Source organism: Rhamphochromis sp. 'chilingali' (assembly GCF_963969265.1).
Source record: "Rhamphochromis sp. 'chilingali' genome assembly, chromosome: 20".
Classification (NCBI taxonomy): Eukaryota; Metazoa; Chordata; class Actinopteri; order Cichliformes; family Cichlidae; genus Rhamphochromis; species Rhamphochromis sp. 'chilingali'.
Window position 1 is genome coordinate 2,021,080 of NC_137947.1, and position 13,658 is coordinate 2,034,737.

Here is a 13,658-nt window from a genome sequence, read left to right on the forward strand (position 1 = left end):
GTTAACTCTGGGAACAGATATTCTTGCTTGAATGTTAGCAGATCCTATAAATATTTGCTAGTTTAGCAAATTTCAGCATACCCTGATTACAAACAGTTTCACAGCACTGTTCAAATGCTGTCATTGTGATGCTGAGGAGCAAATAAAACACCGTTGGCAAATAGTTTACTCACCATGAATGTAGCCAGGCTCAGCCATAGCTAATGTTAGCTGCTGGATTCCTCTTCCCTGCCTCCTTTCTTTCTGAATTCTGTGCTTGGTATGTTTTTGGTACCAAGCACACCATTGCTGATGGATATTTAATTAGAATATTAATACATTACTCAGCAATTCTTCTTTGTAAAATTACAATAGATGATTGGAAATGTGTTATTAGAATTTACATGCAAGGTCTAACTGAATATGCTCTGACTTCCGAAAACATTTTATAGAAGCAAAATTATGAAAATCAACCAGTGCATGAAGCTACTGTTAAAATGACAAGTTAAGCTGAAGATGGTTATTTCAAATACCCTTTATATCATATGTTGTGTAGTCTAATCCTCACAGTTTAAGAGTGAACAGGCATGGAAGATGGGGGATTTTTGAAAAGCAGTTAAGTGATGTTATCTTTTGCGCCTTTCTTTCATCCCTGGAACACAGAGATGTGGGGGTGGGAAGAATGGTCAGTTTACAGTGACCACCACTTAGCCAATAAAAGATCAGTGTGTGACAGAGAGGGAGGGAGAAAGAGGAAGCAAAGAGAATGTGAGGGCAGAGAAGGAAGAAGGCAGTGAAAAGTGTCATGTTGCATTATCAGTTTCTTGAGATGGAAGAGTGAGTGATCCTTTTAAGTCACTGTGTAATGTGTAATCATTCCTTTAATGTAGAAGTTGATTCTCTTTTAGATTACATTTTTTTTTAACTACCACGACTTTGAAACCACCTTCATAAATACACTTTATTTATTTATACATTAGATACTGGAAGATTAAACTGGAAGAATTTAAGATTTAATGTTCACAATAAATGTCTGTTCAATGCAGGATTATGACACTATAATGTTCTCTAATGATGGCTGTAGAGTTGCACTTTCAGGTATCCATGTTTGGTAAGACTGGAATATCTCAAGGACCATTAGATAGAATTCCATGAAATGTTAAACAGGCATCCTTGGACTTTAGAGCAGGAACTAATGAGATGCTCAAATCTTTCTTCAAGCACTTGGCTGACTTTAAATGGATGCGACAAACATGTCACATTATGCTACGTGAGAGTTGGGGTGGACTGACAAAAACATTCTGGTTTAATTAGATGTTTAATATTAATAACTCTGTATCCTTAATCATGCTATATTTTAACCCAAACACAGAACTAGCCAAACTGATGCAGTAACTGCTGTCTTAAATAAATTGTGCATAACATTACATAAATCAACTGGACATTTTTTGAAAAAAAAAGAAAAACTCATAAATGCATATAAATATGCATTTTTGCAAGGTAAAAATACTCTTCTACTTTACTGGAAGAGAGATACCTAATGTTTAATAGTCAGCATTTAACCGGTTTACTTCTTGTGCAGTTGTAGATGTTACATTGCAATGTTTTTGTGAGGTATTTGTGAATTTTTGCAGTTTTTTTTATTCATCCTTTGATGGTCTGGGAGCAGACACACTCTTTATGGGAATGGGAGTTTTGGGGGGATGTCAGGAGGAGAGAAACTGCAGAGAGGCAACTCTGGTACCTGGATATCTGGATAATCATGTTGTGGGGTGTTTAATAAAAAGACAACTCCCATTTCAGTCCAGTAGCAGCTGCAAACCTGCCATGCAACATGAACAGCGTCAGGACGAGTAAGAGAACCCTGGGAGAATTTCAAAATACAAGTTTCTGACATTCACTCTTCTTTTCTGTCAGCTAAGAGACAAAATGTATTTTAACCAGATATCTTATCTTTTGTGGAATTTCTGACAATGAACCATTATTACATTGTCTCACACATACACACACACAGACACACACACTGTGTGCACAATGTGTCCTTGCGTTATCCTTCTGGAATGTACAACAAGCTCACGGGCTCCACAACATGAACTTGAATTTGGTAAACTATATCCAAAAAAAGAAGTACAGATGCATAATACAACTGTGAAAACAGAAAGAGAAATTAGGCAGCGAAGGAACTTTAGAACAGGAAGTGAAAAAAGGGAAATGAAAAATAAAACAATTAGTTTGACACAATCCATTTATATTAGTTACAAGTTGAACTGTCACTTTAGCCATCCTTTGACTTTGCATTTAACACCATCACTCACATAAAAACTTGTAGTTTTATACCCTAGAAGACTATAGTTCCTAGGTTCTCACATTCTCACCAGCTTCAGATGTACTTACATGTACTTGTATATATATATATATATATATATATATATATATATATATATATATATATATATATATATATATATATATATATATATATAGTGCTAATAATCAAATAATAGTAATGCTTTCTATGCTGAACTAAAGCACTTATATTTTTCACTTTTTGTGTGTCATCTTGAAGCTGACCAGTGTTTGCTAATAGGCATTTGTAGATAATTTTGTCATATAATACAGAATTAGGTGGGATTTGGCAAGTGTGGAACCCTCTGGTCTGGTATAAAACTACAGTGAGGGGCTCAAAACAATTATTTAACACGGTGAGCTTGGTTTCCTTGAGAAGCAGCTTGCTGCTGGCTCCGAGGTTCACTGCTCTTTTGGTATTTGGCTATCTGCATTCTGGAAAAGCAAGCAGGTATTCATGCAACACCTCAAGGAGCTTTATATTTTAAGGTAAAGACTCTACACCAATAGACAGAAAACCTCAACAATCACATAAACGCCTTATGAGCTTTCACTTGGCAACAATGGGAAAGAAAAACGTCCATTGAACAAGAAAAAAATAATATCTGTAATAAAAATACATAAGCACAGAGATGAGTCCAGTGTCAGAGGCTACAGGATGATAATTTCACTTGACACTGGTAATGGTTATTTCACTTGTTGTTGCTATGAGGGGCTGAATTGAATGGGCATTCCATATGATCACCACATTGCTGCTAGTTTCTATCTCTGTTGAAACCTCTTAAGATGAGCCAAAGTTCACCCTGGCAGAGCTGTTGGTCCAGATTCATGGAGTCTTAAGCTAAGGAGCATTCTTTCACTTTTAAGCCTAACTGCCTATTTCTAATGCTTTCTGACACTTGGCTCTGCTGTCAGTTAATCTAGTGTACTATGGTTGCCCTTACACTTCTCATTAAACATAAATATACCATTTAAACATAAACTCGGATCATTTGCCAGAAAAAACCCCTGTGCTCTTTTGTCTGTTCTACTACCTGGCAGACTGTCTCTTTCAGTCAAGGCAACCAAAGGCTGCTGCAAAAGGGAAATCATGTCAATTATTAACAGTTGGGTCAATGTTTATAGGCCAATATCTGCTGACAGCAGTGAGGAAACACAGAAACTGTTGGATTAAAAGAAAACAACAGCAGTGAGACGGTTCAATAGCTAACGAGCCTAACTTTTATAAGCAGCAGTTGACTCATAAACACATAGTACCTCTAATTCAGTTTCAGGAAAATTTACAACAAACAAAATATCTCAAACCTCAAAACACTTTAGAATATATTTTTTCATTAGCATTATTGCTAATATTATATTTATTAATAACAGCTAATAATCAAATACAGAGATGTGTATAAACACACAGTGAGTGAAACGAGGGGATTGAAGAAGAAACGCTCAACAGTGCATCATGGGAATCCCCCACCAACCTAGACTTAATGGAGCATAACTAAGGGAGGGCTCGATCTACCTGATGCAGTATCACTATACAGCGAGGAACATAAGTGTCTGAACACCTGAGAAAATCAGTGTTAATATTTGGTACAAAAGCCTTTGTTTGCAATTACAGAGGTGAAACGTGTCCTGTAGTTCTTGACCAGGTTTGCACACTGCAGTGGGGATTTTGGCCCACTCCTCCACACGCCCACATAGCAAGCAGGATCTGGTATCAAGCTGGCACTGCTGTTTGACTTCTGGCATGATAAGACGTATGTCATCCAGATATGGACCAGGCCTGGCATAGATGGCACTGTCTATGTGATAGCATGCCATATCTGGCTCGATTGTGGTTTGATTTATCTGGTCCAGGCCCATAGAAAACAGGTCTGGCCTGGATCTGCCATCAAGCTGGCACTTCTGACTGACCGGTGTCATGGCTGAGTTTATGTCAACCAGATGTGGGACAGGTCTGGCAATGATGGCATTATTTATGTTCCTATTTTCCTATTTTAGTTAGAAGACCCAAATGCCATGTTGCAATACTATACTGCTATGGTAGCCAACGTTTCAAACGTAGGTTTGACAGGTCTGTGAGTGTAAATTTTATCCAAAACCTAGTGAAGGTTTACTCATGCTTCCTGCTGGGTGGCTGTAGCTCAGGAGGTAGAGCAAGTCACCTACTGATCTAAAGGTTAGTGGTTCGATCCCTGGCTCCTCCAATCTGCATGTCAAGACTGTGGATGTGTATAAATGTAGTCAGGAAGCATTCGTTTAAAGATATTGGGTGAATGTGGTATGTTGTATAGAGCACTTTGAGCAAACTGGGAGTGTAGAAAAGTGCTATATACAAACCAGTCCATTCACTATCTGAACAGATTTTTGTCATGTTACTTTTGCACTATATGTTGTCATTACATGGCTTGGTTAAGGTACACATTAGGCTGACATCTGGGGCCAGAGCTGAAACTGTTCTGGGCCAGCGCAGGGCCAGCAGTGTGCCTGCAACTGGCCTTGTGTTGGCCCATGTGTGGGACACCTCTGGCAAACCAGATCTGCGCCATGTGGGCCATGTGTAAGCACATTGTGTGGTCCAGATCTGGGCCATACCAATTTTGCTATGTGGGACAGATCTCCTCTAGATGTGTCAAGTTTCTGAGCTGTTGCTGAGAAACACAGAGTTTCAGCTCCCTGCAGAGATTTGCTATTGGATTTAAGTCTGGAGACTGGCTAGGTCGGTCCAGAACCTTGATATAATTCTTGGTTAACCTGGCTGTGTGCTTCAGGTCATTGTCATGTTGGAAGACCCAGCCACGACTCTTCAATGACTGAGGGAAGGACGTTGTTGCTCAAAATGTCACAATACATGACCCCCTTCATCCTGTCCTTAATACAGTGCAGTCACCCTGTCCCCTTTGCAGAAAAGCACCTCCAAAGCAGGATGTTTCCACCCCCAAACTTCACAGTAGGGATGGTGTTCTTGGGATGCAACTCCTTCTTTTTCCTTCAAACATGGCGAATGAAGTTGAGGCAATTTCTATTTTGGTCTCATCTAACCACATGACTTTATCCCATGCCTCAGTTCGAGGGAGACTGACAGTCGTCTTTAGCCTCTTCTATTTTCTAACAATTGCTCCAGTAGTTGATCTATTTTCACCAAGCTGCTTGGCAATTGCCCTGTAACCCTTCCCAGTCTTGTGGAGGTCCACAATTTTGTCTCTGGTGTCTTTTGACAGATCCTTGGTCTTGCCTATGATAGTAGTTGGAGTCTGACTGACTGTGGAGTGGAGAGGTGTCTTTAAAGAGCTCAGACACTGGCTACTAATTTAGATTAATAAGTAGAGTAGAGGTGGACTTTTTAAAAGCATAGTAACAGGTCTTTGAGAGACAGAATTCTTTCTGATTTCCAGGTGTTTAAATAATGTGCAGCAGTGCAATACAAAAAAAATATTTAAAAATCATGCAATGTCCTGAATTGTTTTTAAATGCTGTCTCTCACAGTGGGAATACACCTACAATGTGTTCCATGATTTCTAAGTGGGAGCACTTGCAAAATCGCAGGGCGTTCAAATACTTATGTTCCTCACTGAATGCTTTATTAAAACGGAAAGTTTTAAGCCTAATCTTAAAAGTAGAGAGCAGCTCCAGAGAAGAGGGGCCTGAGAGTTGAAAACTCTGCCTCCCATTCTGCTTTTAAATATCCACATGTAAGCCAATGAGAGTGAGGCGGTCTGCTGGTATTATGAGAGCTTTAAAACAAGATGGGGCCTCATTAGGATTTTAAATAACATTCTGGATTTAACAGGGAGCCAATAAAGAGAAGCCAAGATACAGAAATATACTCTCTCTCTCTTTTTTATCTTTTCTGCCTGTCCCGTTTGGATCTTTAGCCATCAGAATTGTTGTCTGAAGGCCAAGAAAGATGCCAAGCGGATTTATCATGGCCTTGCCATATTGGTCCATTTGATTGACCTTTATTATAATTATGTATTCATTTTATTTTATTTTCAGTTGTTACAGACGTGACAGACATGACTGGGCGATAGGACAGGGAGAAAGAATGAAAGAAAGAGAGGGAGAGAAAGAAAAATAGAGAGGGGAAGAGATGGTGAGAAAGGGGGGAAGAAAAAAAAGAAAAACAAACAAAACACCTGGATCACCTGCATGGAGATAAAAAAAAACAGAAGAGAAAACAAACAAAAAAGAGCAACATAATAAATACAACACTATTACAATAAACTAGCTAACAGTAGATAACAGTAGATACTAAATATTACATGTTATTGTGCAGTACGCAAGATTGACAGAGCACAATGTGCTTTGAGGCAGCAGCCACGAAAGGTGTAGTTTGTGTCTGTGAACACCTGTGTGGATCAGCACACTTGTATTCAAAAGGTTTCTCCATGTAACGATCTGCTAGGGAGTGTGGGGAGCCATAGCCCCGTCCCCCAGGGCATGAAGCAGGTATGGAGGACATCCAGGCCCCAGACATTGAGAGGCCCCAGATCCGAGGAGGACCACCAAAGGCGCAACCGTGCCACCCTCCTGGGAAGAGCTGAGGAGAGCCCCAAACGAGAGGTCACCCAGCAGCCACGGAGGAGAGGCCAGAGGGGGTTGCAGTGACGTGGCAGCGGGCTCTGCTACTACTCTCTTTCAAGTCCATGTCAGTACTCTTGCTGCAGCATTTTCAATTAACTGAAGACTTTTCAGGGAGTTTTAAGGACAGTCTGATAATAATAATAACAGTAGTGCAACCTAGAAGTAATAAGTGCATGAACTAGTTTTCTGGATTTAATTTTCTGAATTGCTCAAAACCAAACAAAACCAAACAAACCTAAACAAAATTCTTAACAAACAAGTGACTATGTATGTTAACTACGTTGTATAGTACGAAAAAAGTTGAACACAGCCAGGGTTGCTTTGCATTACTTGGCTTGACAAAACCCCAAACCCCAGTTGGAGATAATGGGTATCATAACAGTGATTATCTACTTTCTCTTTTAAGCGCCACTTTCTGAAGCTTCAGGCAGTAAACACTCAGTTAAAAATGGTCGTTTTGTTGGTTGTGTAAATCTTCTTCCACACAAAATGATCCCTCTGAGTGCCAGAGACATTATCGCATGGTGAAATGCAATAAAATGCAACACAAGATATTCATGCTACAGAACACTGTTAATGTATTGCACAGAGTGGTTAAAAAAATTAATTAATAAATTCAAGTTAATTATGCTATTGTTGACTGTGCTCTTGTTGCTGCTGCTTGTGTGGGTGCACATTAGAGCTCTCAACCAGGTTATGTATTCAGCATAGGTTACCACAGTGATTTAGATACACTTGTATGACACAGGGAACTTTGACTGCTGCACCATTTCATATGAAGGACATGTCAAATGTTTTTTTTTAGAGAGGCACATTTAATACATATATATTAGAGCAGATGGACCGTGTGTCCATACATAGAACAATGTGTAGGTCTTAGTTCATTCTGAGTGATTCATCAGCACAACTGGTTTACAGGAAAACCTCCATAGTAGGACAGTACATAACATGGTGGAACTTATCTATATGTCTGCAGCTGACAACAGCATAAAAGCACTTCAGCTGTTCAATAGCACTTGACTTCCTGTTAAAAGCCCATTGTCAGGCCGCTCATAAGCTTTTAGTTCCCATCAGATCATCATGGAAGAGAAGCCCTACTTTCTGATCAGAGCTTCACTTAAACACAGTCACATGACAACAGTGTTTGTGCACTCAGTCGTAAACAACTGCAGGTTTGCTCATTTGCAGCGAAGTGCTGCTGGTGATGAAAAAAACCACAGACCGCAAATTGATCATGATAGCGTAGAGCCACTGAATGAGACTGTATATCAGGTAATTCTTCATATTTGCAGGCAATAATTATTGCAGGCAAAGTTTTTGTACAAAAGATGACAGTTACAGATCATAACACAAGTATTACACCACCGCCCAGTGTAAGGTTTTTGCCTCAGCTGCCCTAAATGGTAATTACCAAAATATTTTTTATGCTTTGGTTAATCCTTAATTAAAATGCTATTTTTAATGCTAAAATATAATAATTGTTGTTATCCATAATGTTCTTTTTAATTTACTGTTTAGAAAAAAGTAGTAACGGACATTTTTATCATTTGTGATATTTTATTAGCCTTCCTAAACAGAAAATTGTGTTTTAGTTGTTGAATATTGTGCTTTATTGAGAAGTTCAGTGTGTCAGATCAAAATGTGATTATGAAAACATGAAGTCAGTTTGTTGTGAAGTAGGCATTCCAAGAACATGACTCAACATGAAGACGGTTTCTTCACTCTGTCAAGAGGCGAGTAGTGCTGTGCGATACTGCAAGATTTGGTATCCTTCCGATACCAAGCAAATATTGGGCCAGTATCGCCAATGCCGATAAAGTGGATGCATCATCAAATTGTGAAATCTGAATGAATTAGTTAGAACAGAGGACAAAAAAAAATAAAACGATTAAGGCTGCAGCACATCTACTTGTAGTTTAAATATAGTAATCATACAATTTCCCTTTCACAGTTTAAGCAAAAGGGTAATTATATCCAGTCAAATCTGAGCCATATTATACCACCTTTATCTACCTGGATCTGAGCATGCTTGCTTGTTTGTTTGCACTGCCAAGTCACGTGACAGTACAACCTCAAAACACAAGCGAGGAGAGGAGGCGCAAACTGCCTGCTCTGTGCTGTGTGACCTGAAAGCAGCAGGAGAAGGCAGAAGTGCCAAGAAAAGAAGTGCCATTTCAAAGATAAGTCACAATTTGTCTACATTAAGTTTGACACCCCTGTACTAATGCGTCTATTAATTGCCTCCAATCTCTACAAAATGCCGAGGGAAAACATTTATCTTACTCTCATAAATATTCTCATATTATCCCAGGGTTAAAGCTTCAGCACTGGTTTCCAGTCAGGCTCGGATTTCAGTATAAAACTTTGGCTCTTACTTTTATGGCTTTATAAGATGAGACCTTCAGTTAAGGGAGATTGTGCATTAAGAATCTGAGTTTCAAAACTCTGAAAGCTCACCACACTCTCTACAGATCTGTGACATTCAGCTTACAAGTCATCTGTTCAAAGAGGCATTTGTCTTATGTTCTTTGTTCAGGGCTGGACATTTTCATTACTTTTACCTTGCACTGTCAGTGTCCTTACAAAGGTTCCCCTCATCACCACCCCAGTGTAAGATCTGTGTATGTGTGCCTGTGTGGGGCAGGACAAAGGCCTAGTCATATTTTTTTCCCCTGTGGTTTCACCTGAAGCCTAATGCAATTGTACGGATGACGAAGTAGGAGAGGGGAGGTGATAGTTGCTCTAGCTCTTGAGTAATCGTTCCAGAGAATCATTTTTAGATAAAAGAGCAGACTGAAGAATTAGTCAGTGTTTTATTTTCACATTCTGTGACAATAGTTCATTTTCTCCTTATTTTAAAACCTCTTCATCCGAGAAACTAGGATTTTTTAGAAGAACATATACATTAATAGCAATATTGTTGTATAAAATTCATTTGGTTCCCAGTGTTACCAACCTTACTGACGCCCAAACTGATTCTTTAGCAGTTACTGGAAAACTAATGCAAATGACATCAGTCTGACACAGAAAAGTGGTGACAGCTGCTTTTTCTGAAAAAAATAAAAATGTATATTCATTTAGTTTTTAATAAAAACAAAAAATAAACCTAAAACAACTGTACCAAAGGACCAGAAATAATTATGCTGAAAATGGAAATCCAAAAAGAGATTTTTAGATTTAAGAAAATACACATTTTGAAAAATCTCCTCATGTTTTGAGGTTGTTCCTTCAAATCATCAGGTAGCAGAGAGACAAAATCTTAATGTTGAAATGCTGAACTCTGAAAGTGCCTGCAGACTGCCATCTCAGGTCTCGAGCTAAATACAGATGACGATGACAACAGAATCGTTTTCCATATACAGTTATGTTGAAACTGTGACGATGACAGAGGGGGAGTTAGAACATTTCCAATAACAGCATCACTGTGAGTGAAAGGGTGATCCACATGATTGCCATTCATATGATGCTCTGCTGCTTTCCTTCTGTACAACTTCCTGTTTCTCCCATGTGTCATTGCCCTGAGGCTTTGTGACTCATGCTGTGATGAGCCTGTCAGTCATGCTGTGATAGCGGGAAACCAGAAGCTGTGTTGAAACAGTGTTCCCATATCCTGTGATGGTGGTGGGGACTTCTCCTATTGCATCCACACACATGATGTGTCCTCCATTGTTATACTGATAAAAGAAAAAGAAAGAAAATATTATTATCAAAGAACACTGTCTGCATCTCCGCCAACTGTATGAAACATTTAGATTAACTGGTTAACTATCTGTACACGCCCTGCTTCATGGAGTCAAACTCCACACGAACTGCTAACAAATACAAAGTCCTGCTAGTGCAAGGGAAGTTATCTTATATAGAATCAAACACAAAGCGAAACAATGGTCTGTTTTGCAAACGTAAATAGAATTTTTGGAAAGTGTTCTTGCCAAACAGTAACAATGAAAAATTCTCTTAATGATAAGGGATTCCAGGAAAGGTTAATATACCACCACGCCTGTGTGCTGGCCTTGTTGCTCTGTGCTTGTTGTCCAAAAACTGCTAAAACACAGCCAGTGTGGCTCACTGGAACATTCCTTTATTATCATGAACACGCACACTGGAGTTTAGTTTAACTCAGTCACACACAAACCACAAAGCTTCGAAGACCATGTTAATCTGCCACTAAAAACAGCCTACTGCCCTACTGTTTGATTAGTCACACTGAGCCCTTTTACAGTCTAACTGTAAATTTGAGCTGTTGTCAAAGATGGAATCTTAAGAAGGAATGGGTGGACACAGGTGCCACAGACAGCAGAAGTGATAGAAGGTCATCACTTTTGTATTAATGTGAGATTGAAAAAGGGGGGTGGCAGCAGCCATTTTGACATGAGGAGGTAAGGTACACACAAAATGAGTTATGGTTTCGTTCTGTTGAGTGTGTCAAAGCTCTCTCAGTGAGCCACTTCAACTTGTAGAGGCAGTAGGCACTAGTAGAGGCAAGCAAACAACTGTTAGCTGGATCTGGATCTGTCAATCATAGCACCCAGGCCTGATGGAGGGCTGGGTTACAAATAAATAAGTAAAAATCAGCCACTATACACTTGTTATGTAGGTGGAAATGTCTTTTGTAACAGGCTGTAAACATTAACGTTATCACTAATTTTTTTTAGATGGGCATAGACAGGTTAAGAGCCGGTCTTCCATAATGTAGCAAGCACAACATCCCAGGTTCAATCTCAGGAACAGACTCAAAAGTCCACAGAAAAGTCCACATTATTAAACACGTACGTTCAACAAGCTTTAACCTGCATTGGTTCTGTTTAGATTTCTCTCTCTGATCGTGTGTCACCAGAGTTCAAATGAGTTGAGCTCTCAGCTAACGGCACTGAACATGTTTGCAGTAAATATACCTCAGGCTGCTCACTTCCTGTGCTGACATGTTTTCTCCTGCTGGGAGTGTCTCTAAACATACTGCGCTGCGCTAACAATTTAGCCTAGTACTATGAAGCCAGGATGCTTTCAGAAAAACAACTCTTGTAACGACTTCACTTTAACAATAACCAAAGAGCAAAAAGAAAAAAAAAAACACATCCATGGAAACTGACTGGCACAAACCAAAAGAATTCCTCTTCATCCCCCCATAACCACATCCTAATCCCTGGCAGACTGGAGCCTGAGGACGAGGCCTGTGTGCTGTTTATCTCTAAGAAATCTTGTGACCACACCTCTAATCTTTACCTCTGCATGTGCTTGTTGTGTGTGTTTAATGGCCTGTCTATTGTCATTCAGGTGCGAGCATAGGTGTGGCTCTTTTTCAGAATTACAGTCATTGACATTAGTAAACACAGGAAGCAAATCCAAGAGTAGGGCAGGAATGGCATTATTCTCTGGTTTTACCTGGTAAAACTATGTCAATGTTTGGTACAAAACCTTCCCCAAATGTTTTTTCAGTAACTGACACACCTCTGTGCCTTTCAGTTAAGCTGTTCCACTGCAAACAGAAGCAAGAGCCTGGCTTTTCAGCAGCTGTAAAACTGCCTCACTCTCTGCAGACAGCAGAGGCTTGCTAAACAGGAACAACTGGCTCGCAAGACAATAATATCACATGTGCTTTTATTTCAGGTCTCTTTATCATTCACTTTAAAGTGTCAGAAAGCACAAACAATACCAGCAGTCAAGTCATGCATATTAATGTTTTCTTATTCACAAAATCCTTCCAGCTCCTGTATGTTTCACTTCTCCATAACTGCAAACAGCATGCAGTTAGCATTTAGCTAAAGAGCCAAACATTTTCAAGAGCCAGTATATCTAAAGGAAGTCTGGCCCAGAAACTCAACTCAACTCCATTTGTAAATGTTTGCCAACAAGTTTATCCAGGTGACAGTCCCAGTTTTGTTTCCAGCTGCCTTGAAAGAACAGATAATTATGTAGAACAGGTTTTACGTAGCTTGTTGTTTGTTTCTGTTTGTTATTGTTTCCATTTTCACTGTCTTTCTGCGTAGTTTGCAAATTGAAGTAAACCATTTGTAAACACTGGTGTATTTAAAGCTTTAACTAAGGCAGGAAGAGTGACTACAAAACAAACAGTTTAATCCACAGTTAGTTTATCGCGTATATCTGGCTAATAACCTGCTACCAAACACCCAGCAGACAGACAGGAACATGTTTGAGTCTGAATTCCCGGAATACAGACGGCCCACTTGTCTGATCTTGTTTGTTGGAGACTTTGCTTTCAGTTTGATTCCTTGTTTTTTATGGAAGTCCTAATCAAAATGGCTTCAGAAGAAAATCACAAAGGAAAATTTGTAAAAAGAGTTGACAGTGATTCTCTAAATCAGGGGTGTCCAAATCCAGGCCTCAAGGGCCGGTATCCTGCAGGTTTTAGATGTGTCCTTGATCCAACACAGCTGATTTAAATGGCTAAATGACCTCCTCAACATGTCTTGAAGTTCTCCAGAGGCCTGCTAATGAACTGATCTTTTGATTCAGGTGTGGTGACCCAGGGTGAGATCTAAAACCTGCAGGACACCGACCCTCGAGGCCTGGAGTTGGACACCCCTGCTCTAATGGTCAGCATTATTAGAGACCCTTTCACATTAGAGGCCTGTTTGATTCAATGTTCAAATCAAACTTTGTTGTTTAAAAGGGCGTGATGACATCACAGTTGGGGTGGCACACAACTTAAATCTTTTCAGCCTCTTTAAGAGGAGATTGTTGTTCCTCTTCTTGTTTAGGTTGATTTCGTTCAGTTTTTTTGTTTTGTTTTTGGTTTC